This window comes from Lactuca virosa, chromosome 6 (genome assembly GCF_052849685.1).
Source record: "Lactuca virosa cultivar CGN04683 chromosome 6, Lactuca_virosa_CGN04683_v6, whole genome shotgun sequence".
In the NCBI taxonomy this organism is placed as follows: domain Eukaryota; kingdom Viridiplantae; phylum Streptophyta; class Magnoliopsida; order Asterales; family Asteraceae; genus Lactuca; species Lactuca virosa.
In genome coordinates this window covers 202,202,236-202,216,006 of record NC_136431.1, presented here as the reverse complement: position 1 = coordinate 202,216,006, position 13,771 = coordinate 202,202,236, and positions in this window count along the sequence as shown.

Below are 13,771 nucleotides of genomic sequence, written 5' to 3'. Positions count from 1 at the left end.
ATGGTGGTGGCGGCTGCTGGTTTTGGTGGGTGGTGGGTGGAGGTGGTGGTGATGGGTGGTGTTGGGGGTGGTGATGGTGGTAGGTGGTAGGTGGTGGTTGGTGGTGATGGGTGATTGAGGTGGGTGGGGAAGGTGGTGATGGATGGTGGAGGTAGGTGGTAACGGTGGTGGCCGGTGGTAGTTTTTGTCACAACTAGCATTTTTGGCTAGGAAATTCTATATATGTATGATCAACTCTTGATGTATCTTGTAACTTTAAGATTGATGTTATGCATGTTATTCATTTCAAAAACAACTATTCGAATCAAAACTCACTCGTGAAGCCCTAAACCTAATTCAATACATTTCATACACTCAACTTTGGGTTGTAACCCTAATACCCCGATTCAAACTCTTATTGGACCAGGACCCTCTTATTGGGCCTAATGGGCCAATAAAATCTCAATTGCATTATTTTGGGTTAAGGAACCTCATTTGGGCCCTAAATGGACCCACATTAATTAAACTATAGCATTTTGGGTCATAAGACTTTTTACGGGCCTTATTGGGCCTAAAATGTCTCACTTCGTTTTCATGGGCCTTATTGGGCCAAAAACCACATAATTAATTGTAATGGGCCGAAAACCCATTCCTTTTAACATTCTGGGCCGAAAACTCATATGTGGGCCCACATGGATCGAAAAACCTCTATTGGGCCAATGCAATATCAAGCCCAAAAGCCATGTTTTTCTTTCTACCCTCCATTCTCGGTTTAAAAAAAACAAGAAGAAAATTTATTTGAATTAAAACCTTGACACCTCATCTTTACTTAGTGGTAATCTATATAATATATCTCACATGTATCTAAGCACCTACACTCTAAACCACCATGTATTAACCAAACCTAATCACCTCTCTCTCTTCTCTTCATAACTCTCGGCCATAATGATCCCCACCACCACCTTCATTTCACTCTCAAACTCACTAAAAATCCTCTCTAGAACACCAAGAAAAACCCCCTCCTTCCTCTCCAAATTTTGTGTGTGCTTGTGTGTGTTCTCAAGGATACTTTATCAAAGTTCATTCTTGGTAAGATACTTTCTATTCAAAGTGTTTAACATCATTTCATGTTAACTCCTTCACTAAAAAAACACACCATTTTGTGATCCAAGCTTTTTAGAACTTCATAAGTTCTAAGATCTTCTCAAAAGGGCTTGCTAAGGCCGAAAACTCCTTCAAACTTCTCACCAAAACCGAATCCATCAACCAAAGTGAGTTCATACCCCTTGTTTTCGGTTTTATATTGTTTTTGGGGAGGATACAAGTTGCTTTGTGTTAGATCTATGTGTTTATGTATGTATATGTGTGTTTTTCCATGTTATATGTTGTGATTATGTGCTAAAACCTCATGAAACTCAAAATTGCTAACAAAACTTGGTGATATTTGCAAACTAAATCATTACATGCAACTTACTATGAAAATGGAAAGTTTAAAACATGTTATAATACACTAGAAAACAATCCAAAACCGTTTAAGGGGCCATTTTTGACAAATAAACAAAAAGGTGAAGCCTTTAGGACATTCACGGTTTTTCAAGGACCAAAAGAGTCATTTTTATATAAAAATGGGTCTTAAAGATATTTATGGTTTTAAAATGGCCAAAAGTGTTAATTTTCACAAAATGGGATTATAGTTGGGCCTTCACGGTTTCATGGGCTAAAATTTTAAACTTTTGACTTTTGTGGGTTAAATTTTTATTTTAAACAAATTTGAGCCAAAAATGTAAATTTTCGGTTAAATGGGCGGAAAATGTAAATTTTTGGTTAAATGGGCGGAAAATGTAAGTTTTATTAAACTTGGGCCGAAAAGGTTAAATTTCTATACATTTGGGCCGCAAATATCAATTTTCATCAAAATTGGGCCGAAAATGTTATTTCTAACAAAAGTGGGCTAAAAGGGCTTATTTTATTTAAAATAAGCCCTTAAATGTAAACTTTTGGTCGTAAGGGACCTAAAGTGTCATTTTTACCAAAAATGGGCCTTAATTGTAAATTTTCGGCTTAATCGGCCAAAAATGTCATCATTACAAAAAGTGGGCCTTTTATGTCATTTTGGTAAACAATTGACCTAAAACAAACAACGTAATAACAAACAGACTAAATACGTCATTTTCACTTGTATTAGGCCTGGAATATGCATTACATGTTTATTGGGCCTTAGTGGTCCATTTACATGCTTATTGGGTCTGGAATATACATTACATGTTTATTGGGCCTTAGTGGTCCATTTACATGCTTATTAGGCCTGATACATTCATTACATGTTTATTGGGCCTTAGTGATCCAATTACATGCTTATTGGGCCTGATACCTTCATTACATGTTTATTGGGCCTTAGTGACCCGTTTACATGCTTGATAGGTCCTGTATACTCCTTACATGTTTATTGGGCCTTGTTAACCCATTTACATCATGTACGGACCTTGTGTACACATTTCATGCTTATTGGGCTTCATTCATTCTTGTACATACACATTGGGCCTTATGACCTAAATACATACACGGAAGCATTATTAAAACATTAAATAGTGTGTTACAATATTTGCGTAAACATAGTTAAGATTCTTGTGAGACGCTCTTTCATTCGTACCTACCTAGTGTACAACCTTAAGTCCTATAATTATAACCAAAGTCTCCTGAAGGGAGAGCGAGAGTTTGTGTATAGATCTATACGGGGTTGACAACCCCACACCTGAGTTGTGCGCTACAGCTAAACTAGGCCAGTCTAGGGTGACAAATGTCTTACCTTAAACAAGTCGACGCCTGAAAAATGTCATGACAGGCAGTTCCGTCATATCAAGCATGGTTATAGCGACTCACATAGAAATTAACTCCACTGTAAAATTTACGGAAATACATATACATTTCTGCAGTTACAATACTATACAAACACCATTTTACGGTCTTTGGGTTTAAGACCACAACACTTTACAAGCAGAAAATATCGGATTTTCTGGGAAAACTTACATTATACAATTACCTTCTACTTACAACAGAATACATAGGATTGCTGGAATACACTCCTTATACATTTTCAAAACAGAAAACACACATGCATTAACACAAGAATTGATACAAAGCGTTCAAACCATTTATTTTATTTACAGAAAATATCAGATTTTCTGGTGTTTACAAAGTGATACAAACTTTTCATACATATATGCTTATGAACTCACCAACATTATATATGTTGACCATTTTCAAAATAACTTGTATTCTCAGGAAATCGTTAAGCAGGTTGGCCTTCGAGAACTCATGGATTTTGATGTATTTCTGCTATCATCGTACACTTATATTTTGGGAATGTAATTTGTAACTCAACACACTGATGTAAACAATGACGATTGTATTATTGTATGTGTCATGATGATGTTATCTTGATTCAATTATATACACTGTGATGGTATTACAAGATGAAGTCACGCAACCCCCAGACGTTTCCTCCGTTTCTTCGGTTCGGAGGTGTGACAGATTGGTATCAGAGCAATGTTTATAGTGAATTGACATATCTAATCATACAAGATATGCAACTATAAATACATTGAGACGAAACTACTCTGAACAAGATAAATAAAATACATACCTATGTGTGCATTATTACAATAACAATAAAAGTCTTTGGAGGAATTGAACATCGTGGTTAAACCCGGACAATTATGTAGTCGTGTTGGGGGTAAATATAGCCTGATCAACTATATTTATTCAAAATACGACCAACATGTGTTTGGGAGTGATCATGATGGGCAATGAATCTAGAAACTTACCAACCTCGTATCCAAAAAATTTTAAGGAACTGAAACATAAACAATTAAAATACTATAGGAGTATTCTTGCATACTATCCATTTTTTTCCTGTATTCATATAGTCCTATGCAGACTCTATGGCTGGATTTCATCACCCCGGAGACCCTTAATTCCCTAACCAGGGGAACGGAGGATGGCTAGAGCCGGAACCAGAGGAAGAGTCAGAGGAAGAACCAGAAGAGGAATCATAAGAAGAACCCGGAGAAGGACCATCAGAACCAGTGGTGGACTCAGAGGAGGAGGAGTCTGAAGGTGATGATGCAGATGACTCGGACGTGGAGTACGAAGTCATTAATCCGCCATACGTGGCCAGGGTGCCCCCGCACAGGATGGGTCCCAACAGCCCTACGCCCCCATGGGCACATGAGATATGGAGGTGGAGTCGCCAGCAGGGGGTGCGTCCCCCATTCGGCATGAACCGGGACTACTATGACCTGAGTCACGGCGGACCTACGGACCGAGCCCTGCCAGTGATGGTTAGGAGGACGCGTGATATAGGTGAGCAGCCTCAGGTAACCGCCGGTCAGATGGTTGCAATGAGAGCTGCGGTTGAACGTGCAGCGAGAATGACTAATGAGGTGGTTAGGGACTATCAGGCAAGACAGGCAGCGTTGGAGGCCTGGCTACGAGCCACCGAGCGTCATCTGGACAGACTTTAGGGTGCATCCACCTCATCATCAGCACCACCAGACACTTCCCGCCGCGACTAGGATCAACTCCAACTACCATCACTATTGTTATGGTTCTCTTTTATGTACTATTGTATGTAGGACCGACTTTATGATTAAGTGATTACACTACTCATAAAGTCGTTAAACTGTCAGATTATATATTTTCTCTATGTACTGTATGCCTTTTTAAAAGGCAAATTTTCATGCTCTGTACTACGAATATTATATCATTAATGAAGCAGTTATGTTTTATTTGTGATGTTGTTATCTGTTATGTGTTCTATTTTCCTTATTTCATGATATTGCATGAATTCACTTATATGCACAACCGAACCATTGAAAACATTATATACCAAAGGAACACAAAACCACAAACCACTATGTACTCACCATCTTTCTAATCCATGACAAAAGATGCCTCGAAGATACATTCGTAGGAACAACAACACGGCACCACCACCACCACCGCCTCCGCCAGAGGTGAACTCTGCTGCTTTCCAAGCAGCAGTCTCGGCTGTAGTCACAGCAGCCTTGGCACACATTCAAACTGGGAACAATGGTGGCGGTAACGGTCAAGGAACTGGAAGCTCGAACCAAGGAATGAACCAAGGTCCTACAAACTCCCTACAAAAGTTTGTACCTACAAGGACTTCTCAAGTGCCAAACCTCGAGCGTTCAATGGGACTGGAGGCGTAATAACTTTAAAGCGATGGATAGAAAAGATCGAGTCAGTTTTTGAGATCTGCGGATGTCCTGAAGAATGCAAGGTGAAATTTACAGCTTGCACATTTGTCGACCAAGCGCTCTCGTGGTGGAATGGTCATGTGGAGGCTATGACACTCCCAGTGGCAAATGGCATGCCATGGGGGGGGGGGGGTCAAGGAAATGTTGATGGAAGAGTACTGTCCCCGTGGGGAAGTACAGAAACTGGAGCAGGAGCTATGGAACCTTACAGTACAAAACTCAGAGATCGATGCTTACATCTCAAGGTTGAATGAACTAGCCCTTTTGTGCCCAGGTATGATCACCTCAGAAGGAAAGAAGATTGAGCGGTTCATTTGGGGACTAACTTATCCAATCCAAGGAAATGTAATAGCAGCAAACCCTGAGACTTATGACAGTACGAAAAGGCTAGCTAAGAAGCTTTACGATCATGGCAACAAGAAAGGAGCCAAAACTACTGAGACTGAGACCAAGAAGGAAGGGAATAACAAGAAAAATAGGGACAACAAACGAAAGGGGCGACAAAACTAGGAATCCTCCAAAAAGCATCAAACTGTACCAGTCCACGCTGATACCGCCCAAGTTGCGCCAGCACCAGCTGCTCCAGCCTCATCTGCACAAACAACTACCAAGCCTTACTCTGGAACCTTACCAAAGTGTAAAAAATGCAACTACCACCACAATGGCGAGTGCAGAGACCTGAAGTGTACCAATTGCAACTGCAAGGGGCACACCTCCCGATACTGCAGATCTCAACCCAACAGAACCAACAGCCAAACAACAACAGCAGCAACAACAACAACAACAACAACAACAACAATAACGCCTGGGCCAATCATACTTGTTATGGGTGTGGAGGAACTAGCCACTTTAGGCGAAATTGCCCCAAAGCCAACAACCAAGGAGCAGGAGGATCAGACAGGGTCCTGAATTTGGGTCAAGGAGAGGCAGTTCAAGATCCGACGGTTGTTACTGGTACGTTTCCCCTCAACAACACTTATGCATGCATTCTATTTGATAGTGGGGCTGAGCGGAGTTTCATGAGTAATAAATTCAAACACTTACTAAACCAACAACCCCAGAAGCTAAGCAAAGCCTTCACGGTGGAATTGTTTAATGGGAAAACCGAAACAACAAAAGATATATACATAGGGTGCACTCTCACGTTAAATAATTATTCATTCCCAATCAACTTGATGCCAATATATATTAGGAGCTTTGATGTGATAATAGGCATGGATTGGTTAAGCCCCCACCATGCCGACATTATGTGCCATGAGAAGGTCGTTCGCCTTCACCTCCCCAATCACGAAACCCTAATAATCTATGGTGATAAACCTGGCACCAATCTTCGTCTTATCTCGTGCATCAAGGAACAAAAATGCCTGCACAAGAAAAATTATGCCTTCCTCGCTCACGTTGTGGACAAGGAAAAAGAGGAAATAAACATTAAATACATCCCAGTGGAATGTGACTTTCCGGACGTATTTCCTGAAGACCTTCCGGGAATAACCCCAGAAAGACAGGTTGAATTTCGAATCGACCTAATACCGGGATCCACATAAATTGCCAAATCACCCTACAGGTTAGCTCCCGCCGAAATGCAGGAGCTATCCAGTCAATTAAGCGAGCTTCTGAACAAAGGATTCATCAGGCCAAGCTTTTTACCCTGGGGAGCTCCGGTCTTGTTTGTCAAGAAGAAGGACGGATCCTTCAGAATGTGCATCGACTATCGGGAGTTGAACAAACTCACCATCAAAAACCGATACCCACTCCCTCGGATTGCTGACCTATTTGACCAGCTTCAAGGAGCTAGTTATTTATCTAAAATAGATCTAAGATCCGGTTATCATCAGCTCCGACTCCGGGAAGAGGATATTCCAAAAGCTGCTTTCCGAACTCGATACGGCCATTACGAATTCGTCGTTATACCATTCGGTCTGACAAATGCCCCCGCAGCATTTATGGACCTCATGAATCGAGTATGCCGCCCATTCCTCGATAATTTTGTAATCGTATTCATTGATGATATGCTCATATACACTCGAAGTAAGGAGGAGCATGTTCAGCACCTTTGTCAGATCTTGGAAACTCTGAGAGCTGAAAAGATATATGCAAAACTCTCCAAATGCGAGTTATGGATTCGCAGTGTAAACTTCTTGGGCTACATAGTCAGTGAGGAAGGAATTCATGTGGATCCTTCCAAGATCAAGGCTATTGAAGGTTGGACGATTCCAAAAACACCAATAGAAATCCGGCAATTCTTGGGTCTTGCAGGCTACTACCGAAGGTTTATTCAGAACTTCTCCAAGATAGCCAATCCCCTCACCACTCTAACACAAAAAGGCGTACCCTTCAGCTGGACGGACAAACAAGAAGCTGTTTTCCAAACCTTGAAGCGAGCCCTCTGTAGTGCTCCAGTGCTATCCTTACCAGAGGGAACCGAAGACTTCGTAGTATATTGCGACGCTTCGAACCAAGGGTTAGGTTGTGTTCTTATGCAGCGTGGAAAAGTGATAGCTTACGCGTCCAGGCAATTGAAGACACATGAAGTAAATTACACCACCCATGATCTCGAGCTGGGAGCCGTGGTCTTCGCCCTAAGGATTTGGAGGCACTACCTCTATGGTATAAAGTGCACCATCTTCTGATGGGTTTTGAGCATTCTAACACTCCTATGGTGTGCATGCAACCCTAGAAACCTTGGATCTATGTTTTCTCTATTATACATGCAAAATTTAATTTTTCCAAGGTTTCATCCTAAGTAGCATATGATTGGGGTATTTGTAATATAAAAAATAGTAGAATGACATACCTTTCTTGTAGCTTGAATTCCTTAAGACTTTGTGAGCCTAGCACCCCAAATGTGATGCCTCAAATGCTTCACACAACACCACCAACAACTTGGAATAACTTGAGAGAAGATTGATATGCACCAAAATCGGCTAGCCCTCACATGTGTATGTCTTAGTGCCGATTTTGCTTGGATGAGGCTTCTTTATATAGTGTGCACATTAGGGTTACACCATGTAACTCATGTCTTTCCATATTCCTCATGATCCATGGGTTTTAGACTCCATGGAGTATCCATGGGTCACCACATGGGTTTAGCCCATCATGAAGAACTATGGATCATAAGCCCACTATATAAGAATGAATGATTACCAAATCAATCCCCATTTATTTAATTAATCTCTTTTGATCACTAAATTAATTCCAAACTAATTCTTGATCAATACTAATTAAATAATTCATATTAATATATTAGAACTTATAATATAGTAATAAATCATAAATATCCTCTTCTCACAAAAGTCTATCCAAATTGTTCTGATGTCATGCAACCCAAATGGACCATGCCAAATCGTGTCAAGTACATACCAAATATAGTTATGGACTTAGACACCTTATCCAACAGTCTCCCACTTGGATAAGTCTAATAACTCTAGCTGCAAGTATGACTTCAGGATCCGACCAGCAATCGTAGCTCTTTCAAAGTCTCGCGGAACTGAGTTGTGCCATTTTAGATAAGTGATCATATAATCCTCTGTTCAAGATATCAGCCAGACAAATACATGGAACAACGTCGTACTCATTGTCCAGCAGTTTGTTTCCTGATTTCCGATTTGTTTGACATAGAACTTAATCGAACACATCAATTTAGTTCTGACCGGGCCCGACACATAAGTCAAAACAAAATCATCGAGGGGCCCAAGATATCGTTTTTAATCCTCCAAGGACTAAAAGAAATAGATAAACTTCGACTCATATGCTTGTACTAACTAATCATCAATTTGTGCACAACAACACGTTTTATAACATCATGTTACTGATGCGTTTTCATACTATCAATGTTCAACCAACTCTTAGTCAACAACTCATATCTCTTAATTTGAAGACTTATAGGATATTACCGTCTCACGATCACTCAAGATGAATTCCATGAAGTGATACAAGTGAGCGTGGGTTGATTCCAATACTCAGAACTTATGAGCACTCATGAATGTTGCAACAACAATTGCTATGTCTAATACAATTCAGACAAATCTACAAACCCAATTCATGACAGTCTTATTTCAATACCTACTTCTAAAGTATGATCGACTGTGGATAGTTTGAATAATATGATATACCATAACATAATTATTCTGGAAGTCAAAACATGCAAAATGAAACAATAGTAAATGATTGACACAAGACAGTACCATACAAGTAAATCAAAACACCTTTTATTTAAACATCAAATGTCAATTACATTTCAACTATTACAAGTTTCGAAAGCTATCTAATTACTAAAACTAATATCATCCTTCAGCCCAATGCGCCTCGCATGCTGTAAATGCTTAACCCTACACAGTCCCTTCGTAAGGGGATCTGCTGGGTTCTCATCCGATGATATCCTCTTTGCCACGAGGAGTCCTTCTTCTATTAGATGTCTAATGAAGTGGTATTTTCTGTCGATGTGCCTGGATCTGTCGTGATCCCTTGGTTCCTTGGCTAAGGCAACTGCACTTCCGTTATCACAGAAAATATCCATAGGCTCCTTTATAGCTGGTACAACTCCAAGGTCTCCAATGAAGTTCTTCAGCCATATTGCCTCCTTCGCCGCCTCGCTTGCTGCTATATAATCTGATTCGCAAGTTGAATCAACTACTGTCTCCTGCTTGGAACTTTTCCAAGTAATTGCTCCTCCATTTAGGGTAAAGACCCAGCCCGACTGAGAGCGGAAATTATCCCTGTCTGTATGAAAGCTAGCGTCACTATACCCCACTACTCTCAAGTCATCACTCCCACCAAGGGTAAGGACCCAGTCCTTAGTCCTCCGCAGGTACTTGAGAATGTTCTTCACCGTAGTCCAGTGAGCCTTGCCAGGATTCCCTTGATATCTGCTGACCATGCTTAAAGCAAAGGCCACATCATGGCGAGTACAAGTCATATCATACATGATCGAGCCTACAGCAGAAGCATATGGTACTCGACTCATCTCAGCTATCTCAACCTCTGTACTCGGGCTCTGAGTCTTACTCAGTTTGGCGTTACTCTGGATCGGTAAGTCACCTTTCTTGGAATCATGCATGCTGAATCTTTTCAGCACCTTATCCAAGTAGGTACTTTGACTAAGTCCAATTAGTCTCTTACTCCTGTCTCTCAATATCCTTATCCCTAGAATATAGGCAGCTTCTCCAAGGTCCTTCATAGCGAAACAATGCCCAAGCCAGGATTTAACCTCCTGCAAGGTTGGGAAGTCATTTCCTATGAGTAGTATGTCATCCACTTACAATACCAAAGAGCTAAATATACTACCACTAGCCTTAACATATACACAGGACTCATCCTCGCTCCTCGAAAAGCCAAACTCTTTGACTTTCTCATCGAAACAAAGATTCCATCTGCGAGATGCTTATTTTAATCCATAAATGGATTTCTCAAGCTTACACACTCTATTAGGGTACTTTGCATCCACAAAACCCTCTGGCTGACTCATGTAAACATCCTCAGCCAACTTTCCATTGAGGAAAGCGGTTTTGACATCCATTTGCCATATTTCATAATCATGAAATGCGGCAATGAGAAGGTTTCATCATATTCAACTCTCGGAGTTTGAGTAAAACCCTTCGCAACCAGTCGCACCTTATAAGTGTGTACATTCCCATCCATGTCGGTCTTCTTCTTGAAGATACATTTGCACCCGACTGTCTTACGACCCGGTACATTGTCAACCAAGTTCCAAACTTAATTGTCATACATGGACTGAATCTCGCTGTCCATAGCCTCTTTCCATTTGGCGGACTCAGGGCCTGCCATGGCTTCCTTAAAGTTTTTAGGTTCATCAAAATTTACCAGTGTACTATCACTGATAAATACATCACCTTCTATAGTAATATGGAAACCATAATAAAAATCAGGTGTGCTCCTAACTCTTGTGGAACGCCTCAGAGGTACGAACTCATCAATCAGCTCAACATGAGTTTCCTCCTCAGGTTGATTGCTAGTGTTTGAGGTTCCTTCTCCGCTTGACTCTTGAAGTTCTTCAAGGTCAATTTGCCTCCCACTGTTTCCTTGGCTTATGAATTCTCTCTCACGAAAGACTCCTCTCCTCACCACGAAGACAACATTGTCACTCGGTTTGTAGAAGAGATAACCAAAATATTTATGTGGGTAGCCGATGAAAATACACTGCTCACTTCGAGGTTCGAGCTTGTCATGAGTCTCGCGCCTCATGAAAGCCTCGCAGTCCCAAATCTTGATGTGGTCTAAAGTGGGAACTTTCCCAGTCCACATCTCGTGAGGTGTTTTGGCAACCTTCTTGGTAGGGACTAGATTAAGGATATGGGCGGCAGTCTCTAAGGCATACCCCCAAAATGAGATTGGTAACGAAGCTCGACTCATCATGGAACGAACCATGTCTAGCAAGGTTCGATTGCGCCTCTCAGCCACACCATTCAGATGCGGTGTCCTAGGAGGTGTCAATTGTGAAATAATTCCACATTCCTTAAGATAGTCAAGGAACTCGATACTAAGATACTTACCACCTCGATCGGATCGGAGCATCTTTATCTTCTTGCCCAACTGATTCTCCACTTCCTGTTTAATCTCTTTGAATTTCTCAAAGGTTTTTGACTTATGCTTGATTAAGTAGACATAGCCATATCTACTGTAATCATCAGTAAAAGTCACATAGAAGCGGTTAGCATCCCTTGTGGCGGTTCTGAAGGGCCCACACACATCGGTGTGTATGAGATCCAACAAACCTTCACCCCTAACACAAGTACTAGTGAAGAGTGACTTAGTCATTTTTCCAAGTAAACAAGATTCGCAACTATCATCTGACTTTAAGTCAAATGACTCCAAGACTCCAACCTTTTGGAGTTGGCCTATGCGCTTCTTGTTGACATGTCCAAGACGACAACGCCACAAGGATTCCTTATCCAAACTAGTGGAAGAATCAATATGCAAAACATTATTTCCTAAGTTGTCTACAACCGACACAGTTTCATATACACCATCACAAGGTAATGCTTTAAAATAAAAAAACACCATTATAGAAAGCATTAATACCACCACATTCATTATCAAATGAAAAAGTAAATCCTTGTTTGTACAAACCATGAAAAGAAATAATATTTCTCACCATTTCAGACGAGTAACAGCATTTATTCAAATCTAACATTAACCCACTACTAAGCAATAAAGAATAAACTCCAATCTTGGTGACAGGTGAAACTTTCCTATTCCCCATGATCAAGTTTATATTCCCGTGCTCCACATCCTCACTTCCTTTTAGGCCCTGCAAAACAGAACAAATGTGAATTCCACACCCCGTATCAAGGACCCCAAGAGTTAGTATGTGGTGAGTTATTAGACAATATAGTGTAAATAACTGCATGAGTGGGTTTCACTTTCCCATCCTTAAGATCCTGCAAGTACTTGGGGCAGCTTCGCTTCTAGTGCCCTTTTTTCCTGACAGTAGAAGCATTGTGCATCCTTCGGGTTGGAAGAGCGAGTGGCAGAACCACCTTTGGTTCCACTCGAAGAGGAGTCATCAAGAGATTTTACCTTGGTACCCTTCGAAGGGGTCTTCCTCTTTTTCCCTTTACCTTGCCCGATTGCCAGAACAGGGGCGACGGTAGGAGTAGTAACAACATTCTTACCTTTGAGACTACTTTCAGCAGTCCTCAAAATTCCTTGAAGTTTGCTAAGTGTGACCTCCTCCTTGTTCATATGATAGGTCATGCAGAACTGGTCATAACGGGAGGGTAAGGAGTGTAGAATAATATCTATTGCTAACTCTTCATCAAAGTTCACATTTAACTTTAGAAAAAGGTCCACGCATCTTTGCATTCTCTGCAGGTGGCCCATGATAGACTCTACATCCTTCATTTTTGTTGTTATCATGGAGATGATGATTTCATACCTTTTCTGACGAGCACTCTGATGGTATCTTTCCATCAGGTCCTGGTGCATCTCATAAGGGTAGAAATCTTCATAGGATTTCTCGAGTTCTGCTGTCATGGTAGCCAACATGATACAAGACACCTTAGTGACATCCTTCTCATGGCTAGTAAACTCAACAATCTCCTCGGGAGTAGCAGAAGATTCATCAATGACCTTAAGCTCCTTGTCGAGGACATTTTCCTTGTCCTCATAACGAGTGACCATCCTTATGTTCCTAATCCAATCATTGAAATTAGTTCCATCAAAGATGACTCTCCCACAAAAGTTCATGAGAGAGAAGGAGCCAGTAGGCTTTGAGCCAGAAGCAGCATTGTTGGAAGACATCTGAAAAGGAAGAAAGACAAGTTTAGATTAGATATAGAATCCTTAATAATACACCCAAATGAAATATTAAGGCTAGGACCCAACACAATATTTTACAACTTGGAAGAGGGATGCCGTAATCCAAGCTACAAAATATTTGAAGGTAGGTAAATGATGATTTACCAAATTCCATCATGAAAAACGAAATAGATTATTAGGTTTTAATTGGATTGAAACTCCTAGATCTTTTGAGATTCATTGAACAATTCAATGGC